Source organism: Capsicum annuum, chromosome 4, assembly GCF_002878395.1.
Source record: "Capsicum annuum cultivar UCD-10X-F1 chromosome 4, UCD10Xv1.1, whole genome shotgun sequence".
Lineage (NCBI taxonomy): Eukaryota > Viridiplantae > Streptophyta > Magnoliopsida > Solanales > Solanaceae > Capsicum > Capsicum annuum.
The window spans coordinates 213,411,385-213,426,341 of record NC_061114.1 but is presented as its reverse complement, the minus strand read 5'-3'; positions in this window follow the sequence as shown (position 1 = coordinate 213,426,341).

The following is a 14,957-nucleotide window of genomic DNA, read 5'->3' as shown; positions in this document are numbered from 1 at the left end:
CAAAACAACATGATGATGCTCTTTAGGCATATAGAACAGCCTATAAACCTCCAATTGGAATGTCCCCCTATCAATTGGTGTTTGGGAAGGCTTTTCACTTACCCGTTGAGTTGGAACATAAAACTTTATAGGCTTTGAGGAAGTTGAATATGGATTGGGAGGACGCTTCAAAATTGAGGGTGAATCAACTTCATAAGTTGGAAGAGTTTTGGTTCAAGGCATATGGAAGTTCCGTGTTATACAAAGAGAAGATGAAGAGGTGGAATGATGCCAAAATCATAAAGCCAGAGTTTCATGTGGGTGATAATGTCCTGCTCTTCAATTTAATATTGAAACTCTTCGCGGGGAAGCTTAGATAGAAGTGGTCAGACCCGTTTGTGATCTCAAATGTTTACTCGAGTGGAGCTATTGAGTTAAAAGTTGACGAGAAGAAGAAATTTGTGGTGAATGGAAAAATATTGAAGCACTACTATATAGGTGGACCCGGAGCGGCTACGGTTGAGTCGCTTCGCTTAAAAGATCCAAAATGATGATCAAATGATGTAGTTCCACGACTATAACTACGACGTTTCTTGGAAGGCAACTCAAGATTTATTTTTGATGCTTTTTTATGTTTTCGATGCTAAATTTTTAGCTTAGTTTTGGTTGTTGCAGGTAATATCTCAAAATTAGGGTGCGAGAAGTAGGTTCAGAAGCTCGAAACTAAACCCAAAACCAAGAATTTAATGCATAAAATTTAGGCACGAAGTTATAGCGACCTACACTGGACCTGCTTGAGTAGGCCAGCCACAGGTGCAAAACATCTGGAGAGCAGGCAGCGTGATATTGAAGACAAGTAGCAGCAGCTATTCTGCCGTAACCTGCACTGGACTTGCTCAAGCAGCCTAGACACAGGCCAGGTGCATATGGGATGCAGCATGGGCTGTTTTCAGTGGTGAAATATGCCTGGATATGCTGCAGCAGTCCAGGCGCATGTTTGATGTAGGTAAAGCTGTTGTTTCTGTCCCGATCAATGCTAGAACTGCTTAAGAAGTCCAGCCGTAGGTACAAAGCAGATGGGAGGCAGGTGAGTTTTAAAAAATATTGAAAATTCATAATGGGTTGGATCTTGTTGGGATAACCCGACCCGGTCAGCCCAAATCTTTTTAAAACACTTAAACAAAGACAAAACAATCCAAACTTAAACTTTTCTCATTGCAACTTCATTCCAACGGGCCTTTTCTCCCACAATCAACATTCTCACTTTCTTTAACAATAATTGAACTAACAAGAATCAAGATAATTATTTTTAGACTTATGGTTTATTTTTCGCTCGTAAAGCAAGTTAAAGGTATGCTCTCTCTTGGTTTTATTTTTGAGTTCTCTAAAGAATGGACATAATACCTCACACCTCATGATGATTGGTCATTTAAATTTCACTTGTTTGACCAATGATACTCTCTTGAATAAAACTAGTGCACCGTGTGTTTGACAAAATATCCATTAAACCTTTCTTGCTTATTTCGTTTGGTGGGTGGCTCAAGTATGATAATATGAGCACCTTAAATGTGTTTGGAGATGATTTGGTGAGATGATCTTGTTCTCTTGTGCTTCTATTCTCTTTCTCCAAGTTCTTAGTTAGCATTGCCACCATGTGTTTGTTGAAATGACAATAAGAGAGAAATTTCTTGTATGCTTGTAATGGTCAATGTGATTTTCCGTAGGGTATAATGAGGTCATTTTTTATGCATCATTATGAGTCCAATTGATCTTAAAAATTAAATATTCGGTAGTCATTGGTTTAGGAAGTTTGTTGAGAAATATGGCATCCATGGTTCTTGTTGGACACTATTCCTAATCGAGAGACGTGAATTCTTGCCTTACCCAATGATAGATTGGATGACATCATTCTTAAGGGTATTGGTCATTCTTGTTTCTATCGGAGGTTTTGGATGTCCTATGAACTAGTTTTGTGAAATGTCAAGAATATGAGATAATTTAGAGTCCAAATGATTAAGTGTCGTAATGAATGAATCCCATGGGCTCTAATGATCAAGTTACCTTGCATCTATCAAACAAACATTTTCTTTTCTTATCTTCAATTTTCTATCTTAGCATATAAAACTCCAAAAACATGTTTTACCTTTTATCTTTAGTTTTGTTTTGGTTTTGTTTCTTTCTCATAGGTATATCTCCAAGGAAGAACTTGCCACGAGAAGCTAGAAAGGGTAATGCCCCAGATAAAGGCAAAGCAAAAGCTACTTCCACACGGGGAAAAGAATTGGTCTCCAAAGATAGTCCGAATGTCCAAGCTACCATTGATTGTACACGAGAGGTTGGAAATGAAGCGGATCAAATTCGGTTTAGTGTGAATGGTGTGAAGGAGATATACGATAATTGGGTAACTACTCGGGGCTTCAATCCAGAGAAGATCTTTAGCATGAAGGGAGTTGACACGCATTTCCCCAAAATCATAGCCGAGGTTAAAGAACGGGTATGGGAACTCTTCACGAATATGACGCCTTCCATTTACCCACTAATCCACTTTCCAAAAATTATTTGGGAATTCTATGCTTCCTACGTTGTTCGGCAGAATAAACAAAAATAAAAAATGCCAACTACCAAACAACCGTGTCTCGAGAGTGTATTATTTCAAGGAGTGGAAGTCCCTTGCACGGCCTCAGAGATCAATGTGCTTTATTTTGCTTGTGACTTCGATTCCGTGGTGAAGTACAAAAAGATGATATTTGGCGGACGTCAAAGTTTTCCATGGCTTGCCAGAGTAATTGCTAAGGGCCTTCCTCCAAGGGCCAATGGTGAAGGTCAAATCAAGGGGAGAGATCTTTCGGTTCAAGCCAAACATTGGCTTGGATTTGTGGGTAATCATCTATTTCCCTCAAGAAATAACCAAGATATCGCGATTGATAGGGCTATCATTGTCAGATACATCATGGATAAAATTGTGATCAATCCGAAAGAGTTGATAGCGGAGATGATAAAGTTCACGTTAAAGCAATCGGGAAAATTATTACCCTTTCCAACACTCATATCTATGCTTTGCCTTAAGTTCAACATCACGCTACTCTCTAAGATTGGTAGATGGGTTATATGCACCAGAGTCATTGACATCACACATTGCAAGGACGAGGATAACCCTACGGGCATAAAGAGGAAAGCTTTGGTTTTGATAGACTCGGGTGTGGAAAGGTAGTCGAGATCAGAGGAAATGGAGATCCCTCTGGATTTTACACTTGATGCTGAGACTCATCATGATTCCATCGATACTCTTCCATCATCAAGCACCGTACCACCACCTCGGCCCACAGAATCCTCATAGACTTCTGTGGTGATGTTTGTCAAGGTTGCTTCCATGACTTTAGCAAATAATGCTACTCGTACCCAATTAGTGGTTGATATTCCCTAGTTTATTCTGGCTGCTTGTAATACCCTGTACTTTTTCTAGCTCAGTTTAGCTTCTAGAATGTCAAGGGTCAATTTAAAAAAGGAATAACTCATGATACATATGGAATTTTCAAGCTCTAGACCCACCAATGTGTAGATAATTGACTTAGCTTTCCAACAATACCAATTTTTCCTTAATTCGATACTCAGTTAAGGAGTTATGGCGATTTTAGTAAAAGCAGTAGATCACCGGGATAAGCACCGCATCGCGGTGAAGGACAAATTTGCAATTGTCTGATTCCAGTGAAGCACCATAATTGGCCCGCGTCGCGGTGAAGTTCCAGTTCTTGTTCGTCCCTTTCAGTAATTCACCGTGATTTGCTAATATCGCGTCAAAATCCTTAATGAGACAAGCACCGCGTTGCGGTGGAGAGCAAAATGGCACTCGTCCTTTTCCAGTGAAGCAATGCAATTTTACCGCGTTGTGCCAGAGGCCAAAATGGCAATTGTCCTTTTTCCTGCAAGCCACCACGATAGCGGCGAGTCGCAGTGGTGTGCCAAATCAGAATTTTTTCGGTTTGGGGTAGAATTTTAAAGGGCCAATTTAGTCTTTTTCCAAGCCTCCAAATAGTGAATAACAAATGATTAAACCCATTCTAAGTCTACTATGCTCACTTTTCATCAACTTTCTCTCAAAGAAACCCTAGAACGTCAAACATTCATCCCCAAGAAATTCAAATTCCTCCATTCTTTCTCCAAGATAAGTCAAAATTAAGGATTCCCAATTCAAGAACTTCAACAAATCACCTTCAAAAGCATAAATAGAATTTCAAGTTCAAGCTTCTTTATCAATTTCATCAATTAAGGTATGTGGAGTTGTGAGCAAGGATAATTCTTTCATCCTTGTGTCAAAAACTAGTTTTAATTACAAAGTTACATGATTTTGTATGATTACCCATGAATTTCAATTTAGGGTTTATACCCAAATATTTCTATTTGAAGATTATGAGATTTTAATTGATTTAGACGATGAATTGAGTGGTTATTTTCGTATTTTCAGGCGTATGATATAAATTTCCAAATTTAGAATTGAATTTCAATGCTTTCATTTTTAAGCATGAACTTTACTATGATTTGACAAGAATTTGTTGCATGGGTTATTAAGCCCTAGTTTGAATGTTGATATTTCAAGAATGACTATGCTTTAATCATCCCATGACTAGTTATTTTCAAATTTTAATAAAGATTTAATCTTTTGATCTCAGCTAAGACATAGAATTCACTTTACAGTTTCAGTTACAAAATAGATTAACAGATACACAATTGGTTTTCATTATAAACCTTTATACTAGTTTTAACAGTGGATTTCCAACAAAATGAGCATACAGATTAAAGGGAGTAATATTTAGCACCGAGTTGGGTATGTTCTCACACCCCAGTCACGCCCCAGAACTACGAGCCAACGTAGCTACAGATTATCAGATTATTCCCATTTCTATGTGGATGACAGTTATAGATGTGATCACTTAGATTAGGTTATACTCCTTGGCAAGAGTATGACACCTCTCCCCAACGTGAGGTTTTCCCATAAGATAACTAGACATTGGACTCCATGTTAGCTCACATGGTTTATGTTGGTTAGAAGAACCTCCCTACAGACCACAAACTACAGATTTAAAAACAGGATAATCCTAACAGAAAAGCTCTTAGAAACCAGGTGTAAAGGCTCACAACTTTATTCAGATATTGTTTTACAAAAGATATTAGCTATGAGATTTCAGATTTCAAATTACAGATACAGAAGTAAGTTCTTCTACACTTAGATAGCATGATTTAAAGACAGAATACTAGTATAGATTTTAAAAACTAAATGTTACGACTCATAAGATTTATGCAGTATGTTTTGCTATTCATGAATTATGATTTACAGTTTTCAGATATTTCATATTATGTGAGTCATCTACATTTAGCATGCACTCTTTTAAAAATTTATGGTGCTATTGAGTTATTGATTCACTTGTGCATTCACCCTCATATACTCAGTACAATCCATAAGTATTAATTCACATATACGTCAATGTGCTACATTGTCTCATAATGTAGGTTCAAGTGCTCAGATTTACCGACGTGAGTGATTTCAAGCATCTATATCTGTATCCCAACAGTTGGTGAGCCCTTATAGTTTCGGGACCCAGTTAGTCAATTTTTCAGCTTATTAGTATAGATGATTCAGTATTTTCAGACAGTTTGAGCCAACTGGGGGTTTATCCTAGTGACTCTCTAATTATTAGTAGTAGAGGCTTGTCGAACAACTAGATACGATTTAGATTTCTAGTATTGATTGATCAGACTCTTAAGTCTAGTATTTTCAGATATTATATTCAGATAATTTCAGTTAGTTCAGATAGAATTACGCATCTTAGCTTTGATTATATATATCTTTAGTTTCTCTATTTTGAGCTTTAGATTTAGTAGAAGGCAGACATGATTAGCTTAAGGCTACTCGTAGTCTTGAGCACCGTGTGACATCTCAGAATCCGTTTTCGAGGTGTTACACAGCTATAGCACCACTTTATGCCTGCATAACAAAGTTAGAGCAGAGAGTAACCACGCTTAAGGCAAGGGGAGATTGTGAGGAGGTGGCATCTGTGAGGGCCGACCTTGATAGTTTACAGGCGGAGTTTCACTCCGAACAGCCCTTATTTGGTCTTTATGAGGCAAAGATTTCTTTTCCGCCGGAGACTTCTAGCCCAATGCTTCCATTTGATGATTTGTTCAGGAAGGGTCATGAGGACGTTGATGATGAGGCCGCGATGATCTTATAGAGGGGTTAACTGAGTCTCGATAAGTTGAGCTCGCCTTGCATTTATCCAGGGATGAGGAGCATGCACGGATGGTTGGGGATTGTTCTAGATCTCAACATGATGATAAGTCACCCATCATAGAAGACTCGATGAGAGGATCCCAGTCTAACGAGGTTCCTATTGAGATAGTGTGATCATTTACCGACAGGGATTCGAGCGCCTAGTGTGCCACAGGGAGTCTCTACCCTATTTTACTCTCTTTTACTTTCTGCATTGGGGACAATGCAATATCTTTAAAGGGGGTGGGGCATTTTTATGATCCGTTTGATGATCGGTACCTACTATTTCACTTTATGGCACTTGGTTGGAAAGATTGTATGGACATACTCTATGTTATTACTTTGATGTTTGTGTGTACACGCTACATTTTGTCATGTTTATTTACTTTATCCCTTGTAGGGCTTGTTTTGTTTTTATTTTTATTGTTATTATTGTCATTACCTTGGATGAGCCCCTGTCGGGCATTTTGATAATGATGTCAAACATTGTCGTTTTGTTGTAGAATTTGTATCATGGGCTTAATTTAAATATGTTATCCGATTGTGCGCATTGCTAATATTGCCTTTTATACATGTCTAATAAACTCCAAGGGTTTTCTTCAAAACTCGATTCTTTCCTAAGGAGCAAAATTTTATTTTCTCTTTATTTTGATCTTGTATTTTTATTTTTATTTTTATTTTTATATTAGTTAGTTTCTTTGTCGAACCGAGTGACAATTCACCCATGAGGGATGGCGAGGAAACATCCTTAGGTGAAGTATCTAGTCATTTTAGTTAACTAGGAAGAAGCAAAAGTTTGAAAATACTTTCAAAATGTCATTGGAAAGAAATGGAATGATTTTGAGGAAGAAAAAACCAAAAATATGGTTTTCTTTTTGAAAAAAGATCAAGGATGTTTATGGAGCTTTCTTTTGAACGAGACCATTGAACTCAATTTTTGGTTTTTCCTTTACAAGGATGAGTCTTTGACTCGGACTAACTTATGAAGCTCAAATTGGTTGGGAGACTAACTTTTTGCCCTATGAGTACGATGCCATGTGTGAGGAGATTTTTGAATAATTCTGGTACATATGTGTAGTCTAGAACTTGCCCCAAGGGTATTCAAAAGAAAATTCTAGGCAAGCTTGGGTTGGATAATGACTCGAGGAGCCCTTTTTAACCCACCATATAGCCAAATTCCCACTTTAATATTGTTCCCTAGTTATCCCATTTAAGCCTTTTGGCCCTTCTTTCTTTCTTATTATAATGATAACCATGCTAAAACACCTAAACCTTTTTGAAACTATCTCTTTTGGTACTTAACATCCTTTGATGCGTTGCATGATTCTAAATAATGGATTATAGGCAAAATCCTAAGTTTGGGGGGTTGTGTATTTGGGAGAAGATGATCAAAGAAAAGATAAGAAAGGTGTATGTAAAGTTGTCAATGCATATGCTTAAAAGACAAGAGATGTGCTTGCTGGTAAAGTTGAATAGCCCTGCCCATAGAACTTGACAAAGAAAAAAAAATGGAAGAGTGAGGGGCTAAGAAGGGCTTATAGGTAGAAAATTTCTTGAAAAAGTCAAGAAAGTGAAGAAAGAAAATGGTGGCTTTGAATTGTTTGGTAAAGGTTAAACAAAAAGTTAGGAAAATATTGGAGATGACTTGAAGAAAAATAAGGTGGGTAGTTAGAAAATTTTAGGGGTAGAAAGGATTGCGCAATTGCATAAAAGGAGGTCTTTAGTCACTTGATCCATATATATTTCTTCCCGCACCTTAAACCTTTATATTGACCCGCAAGACCTTGGTGATACCAAACTAAGTACATCTACAATAGTGGCGAAAAACACAAAGGGCAAGCCTATGATTCTATTCGATGTACTTGAATTTCTTTGTGAGAGTGTGTGTGAATTCTTTCTTCATTTGAGCTCCTTTAAGAATTGAAATGTCTTTTGTTTGTGGAGCAAAATCTTGCATGTGAGCGGCATTGGTACTTTTGGGTAGAGGGTGAAGTTTTACTATTGGTTTGGGTAAATGAGTGAAGTAAGTTGCATTGTAAGGATTGAGACATTCTTTGATGATTTTGAGTTTTATCCTAATATGCTTTGTGATTTGGAAAGATTATTTGATACAAACTTGCATCCTTGCTTTATAAATATGTGATTATTGAAAAGTAATGGTTTACTTGTTGCCATGACATGTTTGGAAAGTGTTTATAGAGCTTTGTTAGCTTATTCCTTTAGTATAGCTTTATTTAGGTGGATTTGAGTTAAATACCTTATCTCATTCAATTATTCTTGGTTGCTTGAGGACAAGTAATAGTTTAAGTTTGGGGGATTGATAAGTCGTCAATTTGACGACTTGTTAGCACCTTTTAAGCCGAAATTATCATGCTTTTCCATTGATTTGATGGTTATCTCTTACTAATGCTCATTTATGTAGGTAAAAGTAAAAACAAAAGATGGGCAAGTCATTCAAATCAACAAGAAGTCAAATGTAAAGGAAAAGAGTCAGCCATTTTACACCCGCTTTGAATCTGCTTTGGAGCTGCTATCCATTTGCTCTCCATCCGCTTTGGATCCGCTCAAGCAGATCAACAGTAGGGTGGCAATTTTGTAATTTTATCAAATATGGAAGTGGGGCCTAAAGAAGGGTTCCTAGTTCATTTTTCAAGACCTACCCTTATCTTTTCAACTTAGCATCTCTCTTAGCATCTTATCTTCTCTCTTTTCATCTTAGAACCTATCTTTTCATCTTAGAAGTATTTTGTACTAAGCTTGAATGAAAAATATATGTTAGTGATTTTCCATTGAGATTTATTGAAAGCCCAAGTTTGGAACTACATTCTCTCTACTTCTCATAGATGAAGTCAATGATAACTTTGGTATATTTTTACACTTTTTATCTATGAATAGCTAATTCTAAATCTTGGGGTTATATTTGCTTAGGTTGTAGTAGTGTATGGGTGTTAGCAAATTATCCTTCTAATTAGTTATTTGTAATAGGTGTTTCATTTATTCCATGATTTAACTAAGAGTTGGGGGTTGCAAACCCCAACCACCCTTGAACCCATGCCATTTTTGAAAGAGGGGACATAGGTGAGGAATAAATGCAGCGAATAACTTGATTCATTTCATTTAATGACATCTCTTATACATAAGTATGTCAATTGAGGCAATAGATATGAAAAATTGTCACACTTGTGAGGTGTTCGAAAGAACTCATTTGTGAAATTTGGTGTTCTAATTGAAAGATTGACAATAACACATTGGCATCTAGCGTACCCATGACTTTTGGCTAAAAGTTGAATAAATTGTCAAGTACCCATATGCATGAACCCACTCCTAGAATTGCATAACCCAAAGACCTATTCTCAATTGAAGTCACTCTTAGCATTTTTCAACGTCAAGATAGTGCTCTAAAATTGAAGTAATTATCACTACAAACACATTCAAACTAATTCCCTCATTTTACATTTATGTTTGTTTTATTCACATTACGGGTCACCTTTTAGTAGACTAGCAACACTCTTGAGTTTTGAATTCCATGCTTTCACGCCTTGTGGATTTGATCCCAACCTAAGCTAGGTTATTGTATTGACAACGATCGCTTACACCCATTCAAGAGTGTAATTTGAGCGTTTACACTTAGACCCCTAAATTTGAGGGGCTTCATTTTTTACAATGCTATATACAGATTTTTTAAAAAAAAATTGAATATTATATATATAAAAATAATTTTTATATAAAAAGAAAGAATTATTAGAAGAACTTCATATATCTAGAGTACTATGTGTTTAAATGCATTGATTTTATGTCACGACCCAAATGGTTATGAGTGCCACCCACACTAATCTTCTTGTGGGAGTACCATCTAAACCGAACCATTACCCAATCACTTAGTCAATATTAAGACGATATTATCATAAAATCAACATAATAATAATGATCTAGGACTAATCATTAATTATGCGAAAATCCAACAAACTACTTACTAAAATTCCCAAGACCCGAAAATCATCGTACAAGAACTACTAACAAAGGTCATGTCTAAGAAGATATCCAATATAAAGTAAATAAGGAATGTTTCATTGCCCGAAACATGGACAATAACAAATAAGATTACCCGTGACAGCCTGGAGACAGAGTGCTCACCCTTGGATCAAGATTTGCTATCAAACTCTAGAGGTGAGTTCGTGTCTGAGACTCTGGAACATTTTCTGCACTCAACAACAGAAGCATACAGGATAGTATCAGTACAAACCACTATGTACTAGTAGGTATCATAGGTCAACTCAACTTAATAACATGTACACAACATAAATCAAATAACAAGTAGACAAGCATCATCACATAACAAATTCTCAATGAATCAACAATACAGCAATAACAGGTCAACAGTGCTCACAAACAAGCCACATAACTATCAGGAGTATCAACCATACTGTAAACATCCACAGAACCAACACAAGTATGTACATACATGCTATGAGACTTATTTTTGCTCAAATAGTCATGACCTATAAGGAACAATCTATGTTCATATACCGTACCAGCGTGGTACCCTATCCAACATATACATATCTGTACCAGTATGGTACCCGATCCAACATATACTTATTTGTACCGGTGTGGTACCCAATCCAACATAAAAATATTCGTACCGGTGTGGTACCCAATCCAACATATATATATCTGTACCAGCGTGGTACCCGATTCAACATCTGCACATTCGTACCGGCGTGGTTTTCAATCCAACATATACATATCCATGCCGGCGTGGTACCCGATCCAACATAAACATATCTATTCCGGCGTGATACCCGATTCAACATAAACAAATATTATCAATATCAATTTACACAACCTCACAACGTACAACACAATGTACCAAGTTTACAAGTACACTTAAAGTCATAAGACAATTCCATCAAGTAAATTTTCAATAAACAATTATACACGCATCAACAATTTCAAGCATGTCCGAATATCAATCAACAAGTATCCAATTTAGGAGCTTACACACAATTAAGTCGAGTCTAAACTCCAATTAAACCATAACCTATCTCAGCCGAGGAACCCGAATATCACTAGTCCACAAGTGCCATGCCCTTCCTCAAACTTTCGAAACGTTCAAAATCTGTTTAAATATATAATTCTCATTAGAGTACGAATTTAATAACACTCATTTTATAAATTTTTACTCTAAAATTCTAGATCAATAACCATGACATGTGCCACCTTTAACCGATGAGAAATTTAAAGAAATTGTACTAACAGTGGTTGAGGCACTTTGATTTCACTAAAGATCATTTAAAAAGAAGAACAACAGTGGCTATGCCACTTTGGGTTTCATTGAAAATCCTTAAATAATATGCCAACCACTAACCTTTTTGATTTCTATGAAAATTTATTAACAAATTCTCTACTAATACATCAATTTCTCCTTAATATTATATACTAACATTTGTTTTGTCTCCTTTTAAAAACTCTACCAACACAATTTCAAAATAAAGAATTGCAGACAATTGAATTCTCACCTGAAAGGTGTCTTCACGTCCTCACAGTTCGCCAACCCTCAAAACTGCAAGTACTGTAACCGTGGCTTTCGTGCGCCTCTTTCCTTCAACATTCTGATTTTATTATACAAATTATTTATTAATTTTAAACCCTACTGACTTTAAGTTTTATTCTTATACATAAGTCTCAATAAATAAGAAAATATCAATTTGACCCATTAATTACCAACTAAACTAATATTTAAAATATTCAATAGTTTCTCACATATTACTCAGAACCTCAAGGACTGATACTACTCATCATCGTGAGTCATAATTCACGTACACAACCACCAGGGAGCTAAAGTAGAAAAAATGAGAAAATTTCACAAACGATCGGCAAGGGCGGCTCTACCCTTATAGAAAAAAGGCGATCGTCTTAGGCCCCCAATTTGAGGGGCCTCTTTTTTTTTTTTTTAGTAATAATAGATTATAGATTTTTTTAAAAGATTTAAATATTATTTGTAGAAAAAATAAACTTTTTATATAAAAAAGAATAATTCGAATAAATTTGATTTATCTAGAATAGTATGTCACAAAAAAAGATTGAACGCAATAGATTTTATAAAAGAAAAAGTTAATTTTACGTAAAACTTTAAGGCCTCCGTTTGATTTTGGCATTAGGCCTCAAATACGCTTGAGCTGCCCGTGATGATCGGGAGGGTCGTTACATCATATAATTTATTTTCCAACAATAACTACTGTGAAATTAACACATGATTAGGAAGTTTCATGCACCAATTGTTCTGATTAAACTTAAATAGTTTTTCATAAGTGATTGAAAGGAACATAAGCTTATCAAGGTTGGACAAATAATTTGTCTTTTGGCTAACACTCTACTTTCAAATCCCAATTCTGTTGAGAGGTCAATGGATTGAATCGTGGAAGAATACACCAGTAATGCACAGCGTCAAAGCTTAACCAAAAAGCATGCAAAATATCAACATATATAGGTTGATTTAGTTGAATAATTCGTGTGAATTATTAGACCAATCAACTAACCTCGATATATGTTGAGAGGTCCTAAGGCTCAAATCATAACTCTAATTAAGAATGACTTCGATGTTCCATCACATGATGTAATCCCTCTTACCAGCTCCCTTTTCATGCCATAGTATCTTAAACATATCAATCAAAACTGGGGGTGTCAAAATAAGTTTAAGATAACCTAATTTCTATTTTGACTATGTTGATTAACAAAATAAACTAAAGTACTTAAATATATTAGTATATTGCACCTTGTATTTGCAGAACTCAACACTCTTTAACATAAATTTTAGTTACAAAATAAAGTAAACAAGAAGTAAATAACCGTGGAAATATATATGTGATAAAAACTAATTTAGAAGACAAATGGCGTTGATGCATTATTTATTTTGACGTAAAAAGTCTTTAGGATTTAAGCCCCATTTGCAGTGTGGATTCAAACTCATACTGTATAGTTTAATAGTAAAATTTTATGTTGATATTTCAGCTTACCATTATTGGTTTAAACAGAGAATTAATTTTAGGGGGTTATGTTATATATCAGGCAGAAACTAAAATCATTTACTGGATAATAGGAGAATGAATCATATTAATTACTTGTCGTGTTTCTTTTTTAGAGTTAAACTAAATTAATATATTTAAGACATATTTTTTTTTATTATAGTAATATTCGAAGAATTATAATTGATAATACTCTTCATATTACTTTTAAATATATAAATTGTAATTTTAATTTATTAAATTAATCTAGTTCAATTTAATTCTCAATATTAGTAGTCAAATTAACTTTTTATAGGAGAAATGACAAACTAATACTAGGAGACACAAACAGTAATTTTCTTGTCTCTTTCCCGTTAAATGATACTAATACTTCAAAATTCAAATTAAATGTGTGAAAAGGGTATTAATTAAGAATCTAAAAGTCGAGAGATCGAAGCCATAATTAAATACACTTTATTTTTTTTTACCTTTTCTGGCAGAGCATCCCAAACAGACGGAGAAAAAAAAAAGAGCATCATTATCTTAAAGACACCAAATTCACATGGCGTACAGGTACTTTACTTGAAAACGTTAAAGAAATAATTTGATGAAATGTGGTTAATGGGGTTCAAAAGGACACATATTGCAGAACTATATAAGCTTTATAAAGTTTACTATGATTATAGAGTCTCAGCCATTCTATCCCTTTTAAGCTATTAATTAGCTTTATTTAAATTAATAATTTGTATGTATATATCAAATGTCCTTCTTAAGACAAATATAGAATTAAAGTTATTGAATTCAACCGAATTGAACTCGAATCTCGAAGGCTAGTTCCAACTTTGTGGTGGTTCGGCAACCGTTAAACCCCACATAAACTAGGTGTAATTACATTAAAAAAAAATGTATAAAAATCGGTATATAATTTAGAAAAGCTGAAAATTAAGAAGACAGGTGACTGTTTTAGTTTCCAGTCGGAACCTTACAGTTTGAAGCGTCAATACATACATGTGTTCGAACCTCCGCACACCCACGGCGCTTAAACCTTGGTTCCTCCATGCAAGATTATGATGAAAAGACAATGGAGAAGACGCAGTGGTTGAAAGACGACCACATAATAATATTAGAAATGGAAATGAGCTGTAATGGTTTAATACATTATTGATTTGTGAGAAAACAAAAAATTATTAATGTCTGTATTTGGTATATATGATGAGATGGGAGGGAAGAAAGAAAAAGCCCCACATGTTTATACTGAAACAGAATAAAGCAACATGAGACCGAGCTTGCGATAATTTTTCCGACAGTTTCTTTACTAGACCACTCTTTCTCCAACATAATTTGGAACTGCCTAACTTCATCCATCCATCCATCACCCATCTTCTTTACTCTTTCTTCAGAAACGGAATCAGGATTTGAAACTTATGTAGTACTAAAATTAGTCGAGTCCTGCCAAACTCGTATGATATATGTAATACCTCCATCCATTGTCCATGTTCTACCTCTTTGTTCAGAAGCGGAATCAAAATTTGAATTTTATGCATTCTGAATATTACGATATGGCATGTTACATATAATACCTCCATCCTGCTCCTACCCGCATATTTTGGTAGACGTTTGATCATAGATTCCAAATATTCTTCACTTACTTTTGAATTTATGAAGTTGAATTTGAGGATGGAGTTTTGTTTAGTTATACTTTATGCAAA